This window comes from Bombina bombina, chromosome 1 (genome assembly GCF_027579735.1).
Source record: "Bombina bombina isolate aBomBom1 chromosome 1, aBomBom1.pri, whole genome shotgun sequence".
In the NCBI taxonomy this organism is placed as follows: Eukaryota; Metazoa; Chordata; class Amphibia; order Anura; family Bombinatoridae; genus Bombina; species Bombina bombina.
Window position 1 is genome coordinate 1095806750 of NC_069499.1, and position 14958 is coordinate 1095821707.

A 14958-nucleotide genomic window follows, 5' to 3' on the forward strand; every position below is an offset into this window, starting at 1 on the left:
TTGTGTCATAATAAAGCTGCACTGCCCTCAGTCAGCTCAACTAGTATCCCAGTGTATGCATTGCACAATATCATTGTTTGAGTTGTTTACTAATTATCAATTAAATCAAGAAACATTTTGTACATTTTTTCAAGCCAAATATACTTACTTTTTATTATAGTAGTTTTTTTAAAAAAAATTAAAAGGTGCAATGTTTTAGTGTGTTTCTCATACGAAATAGACACATAGACTAGATAGATTGATCGATAGATGGATATATAGACAGATAGACAGAGATAGATAGATAGATAGATAGATAGATAGATAGATAGATGATAGATAGATGATAGTAGATAGATCATAGATAGATGATACGTAGATTGATATATGATAGACAGATTATATAGATAGATTAGATAGATATATATAGAGAGAGAGACTATAGAAAGATAAATGATAGATAGACAGGTAGATAGATAGATAGATAGATAGATAGATGATAGATAATAGATAGAAAGATAATAGATAGATAGATAGATAGATAGATAGATAGAGATAGATAGATAGATAGATAGATAGATGATAGATGATATAGAGAGATGATAGATTGATAGATAGATAGATAGATAGATAGATAGATAGATATAGATATAGATATAGATAGATAGATAGATAGATAGATAGATAGATAGATATAGATCGATTTTCATCTGTCTTTAATCTATTTATTATTTGTCTAGCCATCAACTGATCTCTCTTTTGTGCATGTATGGGAATATTATATACTTTACTGTACATATATAAAAAAATATAGATACAGAATAGCATTGTATAGTATACATGTATTTACAATATTAAACAGTTCTATTTTGTTTGTAATAACAAATATGAAATAATTAGTTTAAGCACTACAAAGCGTTTGAATACATTTATAGAACACCAGACTTAGTAGATTGTTGTTTTTGTATATGGATTGATGTCTGCTTTCATTAACCATACATTGTTGAGGTAAATTAAGACAGAAATGTTGCCAGATCATTAAGACTGATTATCTTAATGAAATCTGAAATGACCGGCACAGTGTGCTGAAATGTAAAACAATTATCAGTTCTTCCACCAAAACACTATTGACAAACTAGCCATGAAGATTAATGTTTTTCTTTGCTGTTTTGTGGCGCTTCCAAGTGGATGTTTTAAGTAACTCCATCTGCGTCTTATCAAAAAGCCCATATGTGCCTTTGAGTAATCCTCATGTGTATGCACAGAAGGCAATATATTGGAGTCGCCAGACTCCCTCTTGTTGTCGGCACTATTGTTTTATAAATATTGTCTGTCTGTGTAAAACTGTATATGTTTGTTTAAGCTCAACTGATATCATTTATATTACAGTCTGAATATAAACATCACTAGGTCCTAACAGGTATGCTGTGTTATTATTGTATTACACCATTCCTCCTGTAAATTGCCAGAAACATATGAGGTTACATGAGTCTGAAAGGAGCACTGCACTACCTTAGTAAATAACAGCATTTAAAAGGACATTATTAATGTCCCTTTAAATGCTGTTATTGACCATATTGCTGCTTTAAAAAGGGACACATATGAAAAATAAATATGCAAAACATTTCAGCCCTGAAAACAGCACTGACACATGTATTTTTCATATGTGTCCCTTTTTAAAGTGGCAATATGTTTACCCTAGCACTTTGAGAAGGTTATATAAAATGATAAATCGTAGATATAAAAAAATCTCTGCTATATTTTTCTTACTTATTTTGATCCCTTTTCCTGTAATTCTATTCTGAAATTGTGAGTTTTTTCTGTTCCTGTTAGAAATGGAAGTGCATAACAATGTTACATCCCACACAGCCATTGGCTGCACACTCTAGTGACCTATTTATAGCTGTCCCAAATTGGCCACAGCAGAAAAGGTAACCTAAGTTACAACATGGCAGTTCCCATTGTTTTACAAACACTAAAACTTTACACTTATTTTGTCAATTCTTAAACAGCTAATGAAACTTCAAAAAATGCATCTACATGTTATTTGCAATCTAATCTTTTACAAGTGGAGCTCAAATGTATTGTTTGCCTGTAAACTGGCAAATGCACCCATTTACGGGTACGCGATAAATAACTAGCCATTACAAGTGGCTGGTTATTGCTACCTCAAGCTAGAGGTAGCAAGTTGCAGTCCGAAAATTAAGCAGAGATCCGATCTCTAGTTCATTTTCAAAATGTGCCCCAACTGCCCCCGAAATTAAGTTTAAGCTTCTATTATTAATAAAAAACAAAGTAGCATCTTTAATTTTTAAAATTAAAGTACATGAAGCAGTTTCTAGGGGTTAAAGTGAGGGAATGTGGGGTGTTAGAAATAAAATGGCAGTCTATGGGGAACTGTGTGTGCTCTATAAATATATATACTGTATATGAATATGCTTATATACATATATATTTATGTGTTCATATGTGTATATACACATATAAACACATAAGTATATATGTATATATTCATATATATATTTTATATTTGCTGCCCATCGCTGTTTGACTAACACCCTTCGCTGTGCTTAGGTTCTGCGCCGTATATGATGGCATTAGAACAAGACTCCCACTGGAGCCTATGAAAGCGCACTGCAGTGAGTGCAAAGCCTCCATGCGAAAGTTAAAAGGACATGACACCTATATTTTTTATTTCATGATTTAGAAAGAGAATGCATTTTTAAACATCTTCTAATTTACTTCTATTATCTAATTTGATTTATTCTCTTGATATTCTTTACTGAAATGCATATCTAGATATGCTCAGTAGCTGCTGATTGGTTGCTGCACATAGAAGCCTCATGTGATTGGCTCACCCATGTGCATTGCTTTTTCTTCAACTAAGGATATCTAAAAAATGAAGCAAAATAAATAATATAAGTAAATTGTAATGTGGTTTAAATTTCTATTCTCTATCTGAATCATGAAAGAAAGATTTTGGGTTTAGTGGCCCTTTAAATTTTGCGCTCAACTCGTAATCTAGACCTTGAAATATAATGCCCCTTTAACCATATTTTCCTTCTGAAAGAAGTCTAAATACAAGCTGTATGAATTGCAGTTGAAACTAATGCATCAGTAGCAGTTGTCTACTTCTTGATAATGATCACTGGCTAATACAGACAATGAACACAGCTATACTGATGAAATGAGAACAACTTCTGCACACTGGACAAGAAAACATTACTTTAAACAGAACAGGAGAAAAAAAATGTTTCTTCTTTTGTTTTGCTTTGTTTTGGGGTTGTTTTTTTTTAAAAAAATGCAATGCATTTCAAATTGTCATCTTCTATATCAAACACAGAAAAAATATCACTAGGATATTTTTTTTATTTGTGTTCGTTTACTTTTTTGAACAGTTTTACTACCATAACTGTTTAGATGCTAGACATTCGGCACATGTAGACAGTTGCATTGTTGATAATTGATATTATCATCTGAAATTTATAAAAAAAAAATCTTTGATGTATTAAATTGTAGTAATATGTGTCAAAGATGCATTAAGCATCACTTAATAGTCCACAGTCTCAATAGTGGCCATTCCTGCCATTAGCATTTATAGCTTTGTGAAGTGCACAATACATTTGTACATCAAATGGAAAAAAATAATTACAACCACAACACTTCACTTGTAAAGTGGTTTGTGTAATCGTTACTGATTGTACAATATTTTATGTTTTGGTCAAAGCATTCTGCTCTACAGAATGAAAGATGTCTCAGCAATCTTACAGACACAACCGAGGGGCGGACCATTTAGGCCCAGCATGCAGTATTCATGAAGAGTATATTGCTCTTGTGGAGTGTTGCTCTCAAAGTTGTCTCCTTTATCTTTTTTTTTCTTTTATTTCTCTTTAGTTGTTTTTAAGTTTTCTTTTTTTAATATGTTTTATAGTAGGATTTTGACTCAACAAAGGAAAAAAAGGTAAAGTATATCTCCCTGGGGAAAAAAATAAAAATTAGGAGAAGGAAGGATAAAAGTATTTCCCTGTACAGTTTCCCTCAAATATAAATGAACACAGCAACATATACACTAGGTGATAGATGTCGATATATATTGGAGTCTCTGTTAACTCCCCACACACCAGGTGATGGATGTCGATATATATTGGAGTCTCTGTTAACTCCCCACACACCAGGTGATAGATGTCGATGTATATTGGAGTCTCTGTTAACTCCCCACACACTGCAACTCCAAAAGCGTTCCCAGCACCTTCTTAAAAAGGCACTTTATTAGGACCAAAAGGCACATAAAAACAGCAACATTTCAGCTTCATTACCCTTAATTATGTTTAAGCATAATTAAAGGCAATTAAGCCAGAATCATTGCTGTTTTTATGTATTTTGGTTCTAATAAAGGGATTTTTTTAAAAGAAGGTGCTGACAGTTTCCTCAGGAACCCCCAGGCAGGATCTGGACACTAATAGATGAATTACAAGGTACTCTATTTGCTTCACTTTATTTTATATTGAGAAGGTATTCCATGAATCCCAGATCTCACTATATAGGGCGGGCAATCCCCTCATTAAATAATGAGCTACCTGATGTTTCCAGCTTCTCACTATTGATAACTGCCATTAAAATACATAAATAGAGATGTTTCCCAGGTCTCAGCATAATCTGGATTCCCAGGGACAAAAGGCAAACCTCATGTACTGCACATTTTGTCAGTTCTATTCAGGCACGTAATGTAAATGCTGAGTTTCTAATCTTTGGGCATTCCCATCACACATGGATATCTGACTCTGTATCTCCATAAGCACACAAACATAAAGGGAAGTGTGAAGGTAACAATTCATGTGATCTTGAGGAAACTGAATGACAACGTACTATTATCTTAAAATACTATTTATATAGTGTGACTTAATGGACAGCAGATCTACTTGTCAATGGATCATGCTTTAGTCCCAAATTCTATGTTAAGATCCCTCTCGACTCCCGCATACTGTGGTTCTTTCTCAAATCTGGGCAGTTTAGTAAACACTAATAATGGATAGAGAGCGTTATCCGTCCCTGGGCTCCTGCTTACCACTTCAATTCCAAAAGTGACAATGAAAGTGTTTTCTCTTTATGAAAACCCTTATCTGTGAGAAGAGCCTGAAAGCATAGCTATCTCAAAATGTTGAATTCATTTTGTAGTGTTAATTTTTATATGTATAAGTGATTTCTGTCATGTTGAATAGTTCTTGATGTGAGAAAAAACCCCAAAAAACAAAGAAATAGAGTCAGAAATAGAGTTGGATAGATGTTAAAAGACAGGGTAAAGAGCAATATATAGGTGCATAAAGATGACAGATATATCAATAGATAGACAGACAGATCGACCGACGGAACCGCTGACTGACCAAGCAACTGACAGACTGACTTATTAACAGACAGACATAGATAGATAGATAGATAGATAGATAGATAGATATTAAAGGGTGAGTATTTAAGGTACATGGAAGGTGACAGAAACAGAGAGGTACAGTATGCATGGTTAAAAAAAAAAAAAAATATATATATATATATATATATACAGGTAACCCTCAGTTTACGCCGGGGTTAGGTTCCAGAAGGAATGGTTGTAAATTGAAACCGTTGTAAATTGAAACCCAGTTTATAATGCAAATCAATGGGAAGTGAGGGAGTTAGGTTCCAGGCCCCTCTCAAAATTGGCATAAGTAACACCTAATACATTATTTTTTCTGCAAACAGTTCTTTCTATGCATTCCAATCTGGACTGAATTATAGACAGAAAGATTTTTTTTCCTTTGCAAGCTGCTCGATAGCTCAGGTCTGGTTAAACTGGTTCATTTCAGCTTGCTTGGCTTGCATATCTATGCTGCAACACAAGTGGACAGCTCCACCTACTGGCTATTTTAATCAATGCACTGCTTCTCAATGATTTTCAATAGCAGTCACATGACTGAAAAAAGAGGTTGTTAAACCGAGGGCCACCTGTATATATATATATATATATATATATATATATATATATATGTATATGTATATATATATATGTATATATATATATATATATATATATATATATATATACAGTATATTGACAAAACAGATCAGCACTCACCAACACTTTAACCACTCAGTGCACGGCCAAAAAGTAAATACAATAATGTGTATTGCATAAGGACAAGACCTGGTGATGATCCCTGTAGTCCCTCGCAAAGAAAGCCAGCACACGAGATTTAGAACAACACACCTTCCTTTAATGCAAAAGTAGCATAACGTTTCATCTCCCACTGGAGCTTTGATCACATGCAGCAGTTCATGAGAATAAGTCAGGCATAAAACAACACACACAAATAAACCCTTAAATACAAGCAGCAATGCGTGTCCATGGAAACTCAATAGCATATATCTTGCAACTGCGCATGCGTAAATGACGTAATAACGCATGCGTGCGCAGTGATGTCATGGCGTCTAAGCTGGTTGTCATGGATACCATAAACAAAAATAGAAGGTCAGCGGAAAAACACAGCAATAACAAAGGCAATATATAACCATCACCTTCACCCAAAAGTAGGCATCAAGACAACACTGCGCATTGCCCACTATTATATACATATAAAATCTATCAAAGACATTGCTGTACGCCAACAGGCATATATCTAGTGAATGACGGAGCTAAACAACCTGTATACAGGTTGCACACAAATTAAATTGCATATGATCAGTTAGTGAAACTAATTTTAAAAACAAAACAGCCATATTTATAGTTAACCACCAGTATATTAATGCATAAGTAATCTATGATTGGTCTATAAGAGAGCAAGTAATCTAGATCAAGATTGGTCTATAAGAGAGCACGAAATCTCCATGACATTTTGATGAAGACCGACCCCATCACAAGCTACCAAAGTCAAACTTGGTTACCCCCTAAGAAGAAGGGATGTCATAGATGTGGGAATTGCATCACCTGCAATGGCATGATTGTTGGGAATAGGTTTCATCATCCACATACGAACCAAATCTTCAATATACGACATCGGCTCACGTGCACTTCTGATCATGTGATCTACATGATCATTTGTCCTTGCTCGCTATATTATGTGGGTAAAACCATTACATCCTTCAGAGAGAGGTTAGCCAATCATAAGACAGCCATTCGATTGGCTTTGGATAAGGGCACCTCAGATCAGCCAGTGGCATGCCACTTTGCTCAAGCGGGACATTCCATCTCTACATTGAGGACTATTCTAATTGACCACGTACCAAAGAGTAGACGTGGGGGTGATCGAGTTGGATCTATCGACTTGACACTATAGCACCCAAAGGCTTAAATATGTCCATTGACTACAGCTGCTTCTATAAATGACTGTGGGTTTCCTTTCATCTGATTATGGATGTTTTTACCATACCCTAGATACACGCTGCAAAATTTTGTAAATATGTTTAGTTATTTCTCTAGTGGCCACTATATGTTTATAATGTCATATTTCAACCTAATTTACAGTTAAGTCCTGATCGGACTATATTAGGGGCTATATTTAGCTCATTGTTTATAAGTAGATTACTTATGCATTAATATACTGGTGGCTAACTATAAATATGGCTGTTTTGTTTTTAAAATTAGTTTCACTAACTGATCATATGCAATTTAATTTGTGTGCAACCTGTATACAGGTTGTTTAGCTCCGTCATTCACTAGATATATGCCTGTTGGTGAACAGCAATGTCTTTGATAGATTTTATGTGTATATAATAGTGGGCAATGCGCAGTGTTGTCTTGATGCCTACTTTTGGGTGAAGGTGATGGTTATATATTGCCTTTGTTATTGCAGTGTTTTTCCGCTGACCTTCTATTTTTGTTTATGGTATTCATGACAACCAGCTTAGACGCCATGACGTCACTGCGCACGAGATATATGCTATTGAGTTTCCATGGACACGCATTGCTGCTTGCGGTTCATGCCCGACATTATGATACACAGCTGATTTGATTATCTTTGTATTTGGCGTTTTTTTGTGTTGCATTTTGATTGGTGGGTGGGGGTATTTAAGGGTTTATTTGTGTGTGTTGTTTTATGCCTGACTTATTCTCATAACTGCTGCATGTGATCAAAGCTCCAGTGGGAGCTGAAACGTTATGCTACTTTTGCATTAAAGGAAGGTGTGTTGTTCTAAATCTCGTGTGCTGGCTTTCTTTGCGAGGGACTAAAGGGATCATCACCAGGTCTTGTCCTTATGCAATACACATTATTATATATACAGTATATATATATATATATATATATATATATATATACTGAGAAATGAGGTAGTAGGAGAAAAGGGATAAGAGAAAAGAAATAGAGGGAAGAAAGAGGCATTTTCAAAAAAACATTTAATCTATATGAACGTTTATGTCAGGCAAAAAATAATCAGTAGTTCATAATAGTAATAGGATTTTTTGTTTTCTGAAAAAGTAAAAAAAAAAAGTATCAGGATTTTTTCACGTCATCTATTTCTTCCAATAAAAATGTGTTTTTCATTTTTTTTTACTATGCAACTTTATATTTGGTTATGACATGACCATATTAACTGACATTACTCTGAATGATCCTAAATAAATGCTTTTTGGCTAGTGCCACTATGTGGTGGCACGAAGAAAGAACATCTATATTTGCAATAACAAACTTCAGTGCAGCAATCAGTTTCACTTGCAGGAATTTTTACCAGTAAGTTGTTAGTGTTTAGGAACATTGGAAATGTTTAAAAATCCAGAGCCCCAGAATTTAAAATGATTAAATAAAAAAACATGTTTCTTATTTAATTCACCTGTTATGTGTGTGTGTGTGTTGTGTATTAAATATGCATAATGTAAATGAAAAACTTTATGATCACAATAAGTGCCATATTTGTTTAAAAAAATGTTTTCATGCCTGATGAACATTATTACAGTGCTGGAAAATGTCACAACTTTAAGACAATTTCAACATCTAAAAAGTCCTAAATAAATTGTTGTAGCTGTAGATAGTTTTTGTGCAGTAAGCATGTATTTACAGCTGTCTTTCCTTACAGTTTATTATAAGGGGCATAATATAGCAGTAATGAAATGCTCTAATACATTAGCATTTCATTATTTCACTATTGTTTGTTTATAATTGCAGAACTAAAATCAACTGTGGCAATGCACTACTTGTCTGAAAACGAACATAGCTGCTGAGACAGCATTAATGAGTAGCTACCAATCACTAGCTATGTTCAAATCACAGCCCATTGTTGCTCAAGAGAAGACTTTAGACCCCATGCAATAACTGACTGACAGACATGCTACACAACTTGGAAACCTGTCCACAGCACACATTGTTCTTCTGCTGCCCATATTTGCTTTTGCACAAGTATTTGGTTGTGTAGCACTGCCCCCTGCTCTTGCTGAAGAGCAGGGCCTGTCAATCACCCTGAACAAGTGTGTTCAGGGTGATTTATCTCCTTAACCTCAAAGGTGGTGGAGAGGTTACAAAAGAGTGGTCGTATAGCCTCAGATTTTCAACTTGTGGGAAAGCAGGCTCACTCATGCATGCATCATCTGCTTAGTACATACAACTCTATGTATCAACAACTTGCAAACATGCAATAATTAAATTATTTAGTAAATTAGACCATTTTATTGCATTTTTTTGTTATGTTCCTTAGATCAGAATGAACTTCTGATGTAAATACTTGCTAGAAAAATGAAATAATGCTATCATTGGTGCAATCACATGATTTCAAGGCTGAGATCATGGGGGACTGCCTACACTGCTGAGCATGCCCCCCAGTCTTGTTATTCATTACCTAAATGGAGGAGGTTGCAGTACGCCAGATAAGGTAGGACGTTCCATGACGTCCTAATGGCATTAAAGGCCCAGCTCTGTTAGGTCGGCATGGAACATTCTTACATCATGAAGGGGTTAAAGCTTGATAGAAAATGCCATGTTTGCTTTGGAACTTTGATAGTCTTTGTAGGGTTAGTACATTTCAGAAAAAGCTTTTATATATAATTATTAAAAACAAAGCTGTCTCCAATGGAGACTTTAACCTAAGACACTAAGGTAGGAGTCAGTTGCTGTGCCGGGAACAAGAAGATTATAGAAATATGTTTATCAACAAGTTCTAGATGAAAATGATCTATAATAATTTTATTATAGATATAAACTGTATTTAACCCCTATTTAGGTATGCTAATGTTCATGTTTCTTCATCCATTATCCACTAGTGTAAAAAATGCTTAAAACTTTTCCTAATATTGTTAATATAATTTTTAGAGGCAAAGTAAGCTGATTTTGAATATAAAACATTCAAGCATGTGTCCAGCTGTCTGTCTCCCTGGGGGATTTCTTCATTTTCTATGAAACATAAAGAAATTATCTCAAATCACTCAAACTTCTAAAATTATCATAAAAATAGATTTTGTTATCTCAGATCATTCCAGTAGCCATTTCCATTACAATTAAATCTGGAGTTCCTGTCTCACATTACTGTAACTTCTAACCACCAATCACCAAATCAAAAATTGCAAAATTCACAAATAATTGTAACTGATCCCTTGTCACATTGAGTTCTATTCTATAAAAAAATTGATATTTTATATGAAAGGTAGGTAACACAGACACAGCTATTAAACCATGGCTAGCACTAAAATCTGGTATAAGTTATTATGAAATTGATTTATTTTAAAATTAGTGAAAAATGCAAAGAACTTATTTTTGCTTTTCATATAATTTATCTATTTCTTCTCACAACTGTTCATTTCTCAATGCATAGAATGAATTCCACTGTCAATGATACAGGCATTACAGAAGGGCCTTCAAAATGTTACTTAACAAACACTTAGATTACGAGTTTTGCGTTCGTATTTTAATGATGAAAAAATGGCGATTTCAGCGTCAAAACAGTAACGTAACCATTACAAAAACGCAACCATTACAAGTCTTGTCGGTATAGCTGTACTGCAAGCCTTTTAGCCTGTAACGCAACGTCAGTACCGCACTAGTAAAAATGACGTTTTTTCATGGGACTTCCATAGCGCTGCCATTACGAGTTTTGCAGTGAGGCTAAAAAGCTTGCGTTACACCCTATAACGACAAGATCCATACCGCCATCTGAGAGCAGTAGTTATGAGTTTTACACAGCAAAACTGTTACATAAAACTCATAACTAAAGTGTTACAAAGTACACTAAACACCCATAAACTACATATTAACCCCTAAACCGAGGCCCTCCCGCATCTCAAATACTATATTAAAGCAATTAACCCCTAATCTGCCGCTCCCAACATTGCCGCCACTAATAAAAGTTATTAACCTCTATTCCGCCACTCCCGACATCGTCACCACTATAATAAAGTTATTAACCCCTAAACCGCCACCCTCCCGCATTGCAAAAACAATTTAAATATTATTAACCCCTAATCTGCCGTCCGGCCACATCGCCCCCACTATACTATAGTTGTTAACCCCTATACCTAAATGGAGGAGGCTGCAGTACGCCATATAAGGTAGGACGTTCCATGACGTCCTAATGGCATTAAAGGCCCAGCTCTGTTAAGTCGGCATGGAACATTCTTACAGCATGAAGGGGTTAAAGCTTGATAGAAAATGCCATGTTTGCTTTGGGACTTTGATAGTCTTTGTAGGGTTAGTACATTTCAGAAAAAGCTTTTATATATAATTATTAAAAACAAAGCTGTCTCCAATGGAGACTTTAACCTAAGACACTAAGGTAGGAGTCCGTTGCTGTCCTGGGAACAAGAAGATTATAGAAATATGTTTATCAACAAGTTCTATATGAAAATGATCTATAATAATTGTATTATAGATATAAACTGTATTTAACCCCTATTTAGGTATGCTAATGTTCACATTTCTTCATCCATTATCCACTAGTGTAAAAAATGTTTAAAACTTTTCCTAATATTGCTAATATAATTTTTTGAGGCAAAGTAATCTGATTTTGAATATAAAACATTCAAGCATGTGTCCAGCTGTCTGTCTCCCTGGGGGATTTCTTCATTTTCTATGAAACATAAAGAAATTGGGGCATATTTATCAGGCTCCGAATGGAGCTTGATGCCCCGTGTTTCTGGCGAGCCTGCAGGCTCGCCAGAAACAGCAGTTATGAAGCAGCGGTCACAAAGACCACTGCTCCATAACCTGTCCGCCTGCTCTGAGCAGGCTGACAGACATTGCCGGAAATCAACCCGATCGAGTACGATCGGGTTGATTGGCACCCCCCTGCTGGCGGCCAATTGGCCGCGAGTCTGCAGGGGGCGGCGTTGCACCAGCAGCTCTTGTGAGCTGCTGGTGCAATGCTGACTACGGCGAGCGTATTGCTTGCCGTATTCAGCGAGGTCTGGCGGACCTGATCCGACAGTGCGGATCAGGTCCGCCAGACCTTGATAAATATGGGCCATTATCTCAAATCACTCAAACTTCTAAAATTGTCATAAAATGAAAACAGATTTTATTATCTCAGATCATTCCAGTAGCCATTTCCATTACAATTAAATCTGGAGTTCCTGTCTCACATTACTGTAACTTCTAACCATCAATCACCAAATCAAAAATTGCAAAATTCATAAATAATTGTAACTGATCCCTTGTCACATTGAGTTCTATTCTATAAAAAAATGATATTTTATATTATAGGTAGGTAACACAGACACAGCTATTAAACCATGGCTAGCACTAAAATCTGGTACAAGTTATTATGAAATTGATTTATTTTAACTCCTTAGTGACCAGACCATTTTTCAACTTTCTTACCCTTAAGGACCAGGGCTATTTTTACATTTTTACGGATGTTTGTGTTTAGCTGTAATTTTCCTCTTACTCATTTACTGTACCCACACATATTATATACAGTTTTTCTCGCCATTAAATGTACTTTCTAAAGGTACCATTATTATTATCATATCATATAAATTATTATATTTTTTTTTATAAAATATGATGAAACTTTGACCCCCGAAAGCTGTTACACATCTACAACCACCAAAAAAACTCCTATGCTAAATAGTTACCCAATGTTTACATGTTCTTTGCTTTTTTTGCAAATAAAAAAAATTGCTGACATTTTTACTTCTCTGGGATCCCCTTTGTTCAGAAATAGCAGACATATATGGCTTTGGTATTGCTTTTTGGTAATTAGAAGGCCGCTAAATGCCGCTGCGCATCACTCGTATATTATGCCCAGCAGTGAAGTGGTTAATTAGGGAGCTTGTAGGGAGCTTGTAGTTTTAATTTTAGCTTTAATGTAATGTAGTCGACAACCCAAAGTATCTATCTAGACCCATTTTGGTATATTTAATGCCACCATTTCCCCGCCAAATGCGATCAAATTTAAAAAATCGTTAACTTTTTCACAAACTTTAGGTTTCTCACTGAAATTATTTACAAACAGTTTATGCAATTATGGCACAAATGATTGTAAATGCTCTGGGATCCACTTTGTTCAGAAATAGCAGACATATATGGCTTTGGAGTTGCTTTTTGGTAATTAGAAGGCTAAATGACAAAGCGCACCACACTTGTATTATGCTCAGCAGTTAAGGGGTTAATTAGGTAGCATGTAGGGTTAATTTTAGCTTTATTGTAGAGATCAGCATCCCACCTGACACATCCCAGCCCCTGATCCCTCCATGACCCCCCTCAAACAGCTCTCTTCCCTCCCCCACCTCACAATTGTCACCCCCATCTTAAGTACTGGCAGAAAGTCTGCCAGTACTAAAATAAAAATAGTTTTTTTAAAATATATATATATATTGATTCTGCAGTGCTGGATCCCCCCTTAGCACCCAACCTCCCTGATCCCCCCCCCCCCATACAGCTCTCTAACCCTCCCTCCCCTACCTTTTTCTACCTGTATGCCAGTACCCAGTTTGCCCCCCCCCCCCAAATGCTTTTTTATTTTTTTTATTTCTAAATAAAAGTTTTCTGTAGTGTAGCTGCCCCCTCAATACCCTATCTCCCCCCTCCCAAATCCCTTGCCCAACATTAAATTCCCCCCTCCTTCTGCATCATTAACAAATCACCTGCCCCCCCTGCACTCTACCGCGACTGTGCCAGCTAATGCTCCAAAAGGAAAAGGAAGTAACCATCGATGGGCCGCCCACCCGCCTCCCAGCAGCAGCTCCCACCCACCAATGATCGGCACCATCGATGACCGATGCAGAGAGAGCCACAGAGAGGCTCTCTCTGCATCGGATGCTTAAAAAAGGGTATTGCAGGATGCCTCAATATCGAGGCATCACTGCAATACCCTGAGAGCTGATGTAAATTATCACAATCGCTTCCAGCGCTCAATTAGACTGAGGACATACCAGGTACGTCCATTGTCACTAACTGACAGGTTTTGCCGAACGTACCTGGTACGTCCTTGGTCATTAAGGGGTTAAAATTAGTGAAAAATGCAAAATAACCTATTTTTGCTTTTCATATAATTTATCTATTTCTTCTCACAACTGTTCATTTCTCAATGCATAGAATGAGCTCCACTGTCAATGATACAGGCATTACAGAAGGGCCTTCAAAATGTTACTTAACAAACACGTAGATTCCGAGTTTTGCATTCGTGTTTTAACGCTGAAAAAAATGGCGATTTCAGCGTTAAAACAGTAACGCAACCATTACAAGTCTTGTCGGTATAGCTGTACCATAAGCCTTTTAGCCTGTAACGCAACGTCAGTCCCGCACTCGTAAAAATTACATTTTTGCATGGGACTTCCATAGCGCTGCCATTACGAGTTTTGCGGTGAGGCTAAAAAGTTTGAGTTACACCCTATAACGACAAGATCCATACCGCCATCTGAGAGCAGTAGTTGTGAGTGTTACATAAAACTCATAACTAAAGTGTTACAAAGTACACTAAACACCCATAAACTACCTATTAACCCCTAAACCGAGGCCCTCCCGCATCTCAAATACTGTATTAAAGCTATTAACCCTTAATCTGCCGCTTCTGACATTGCCACCACTAATA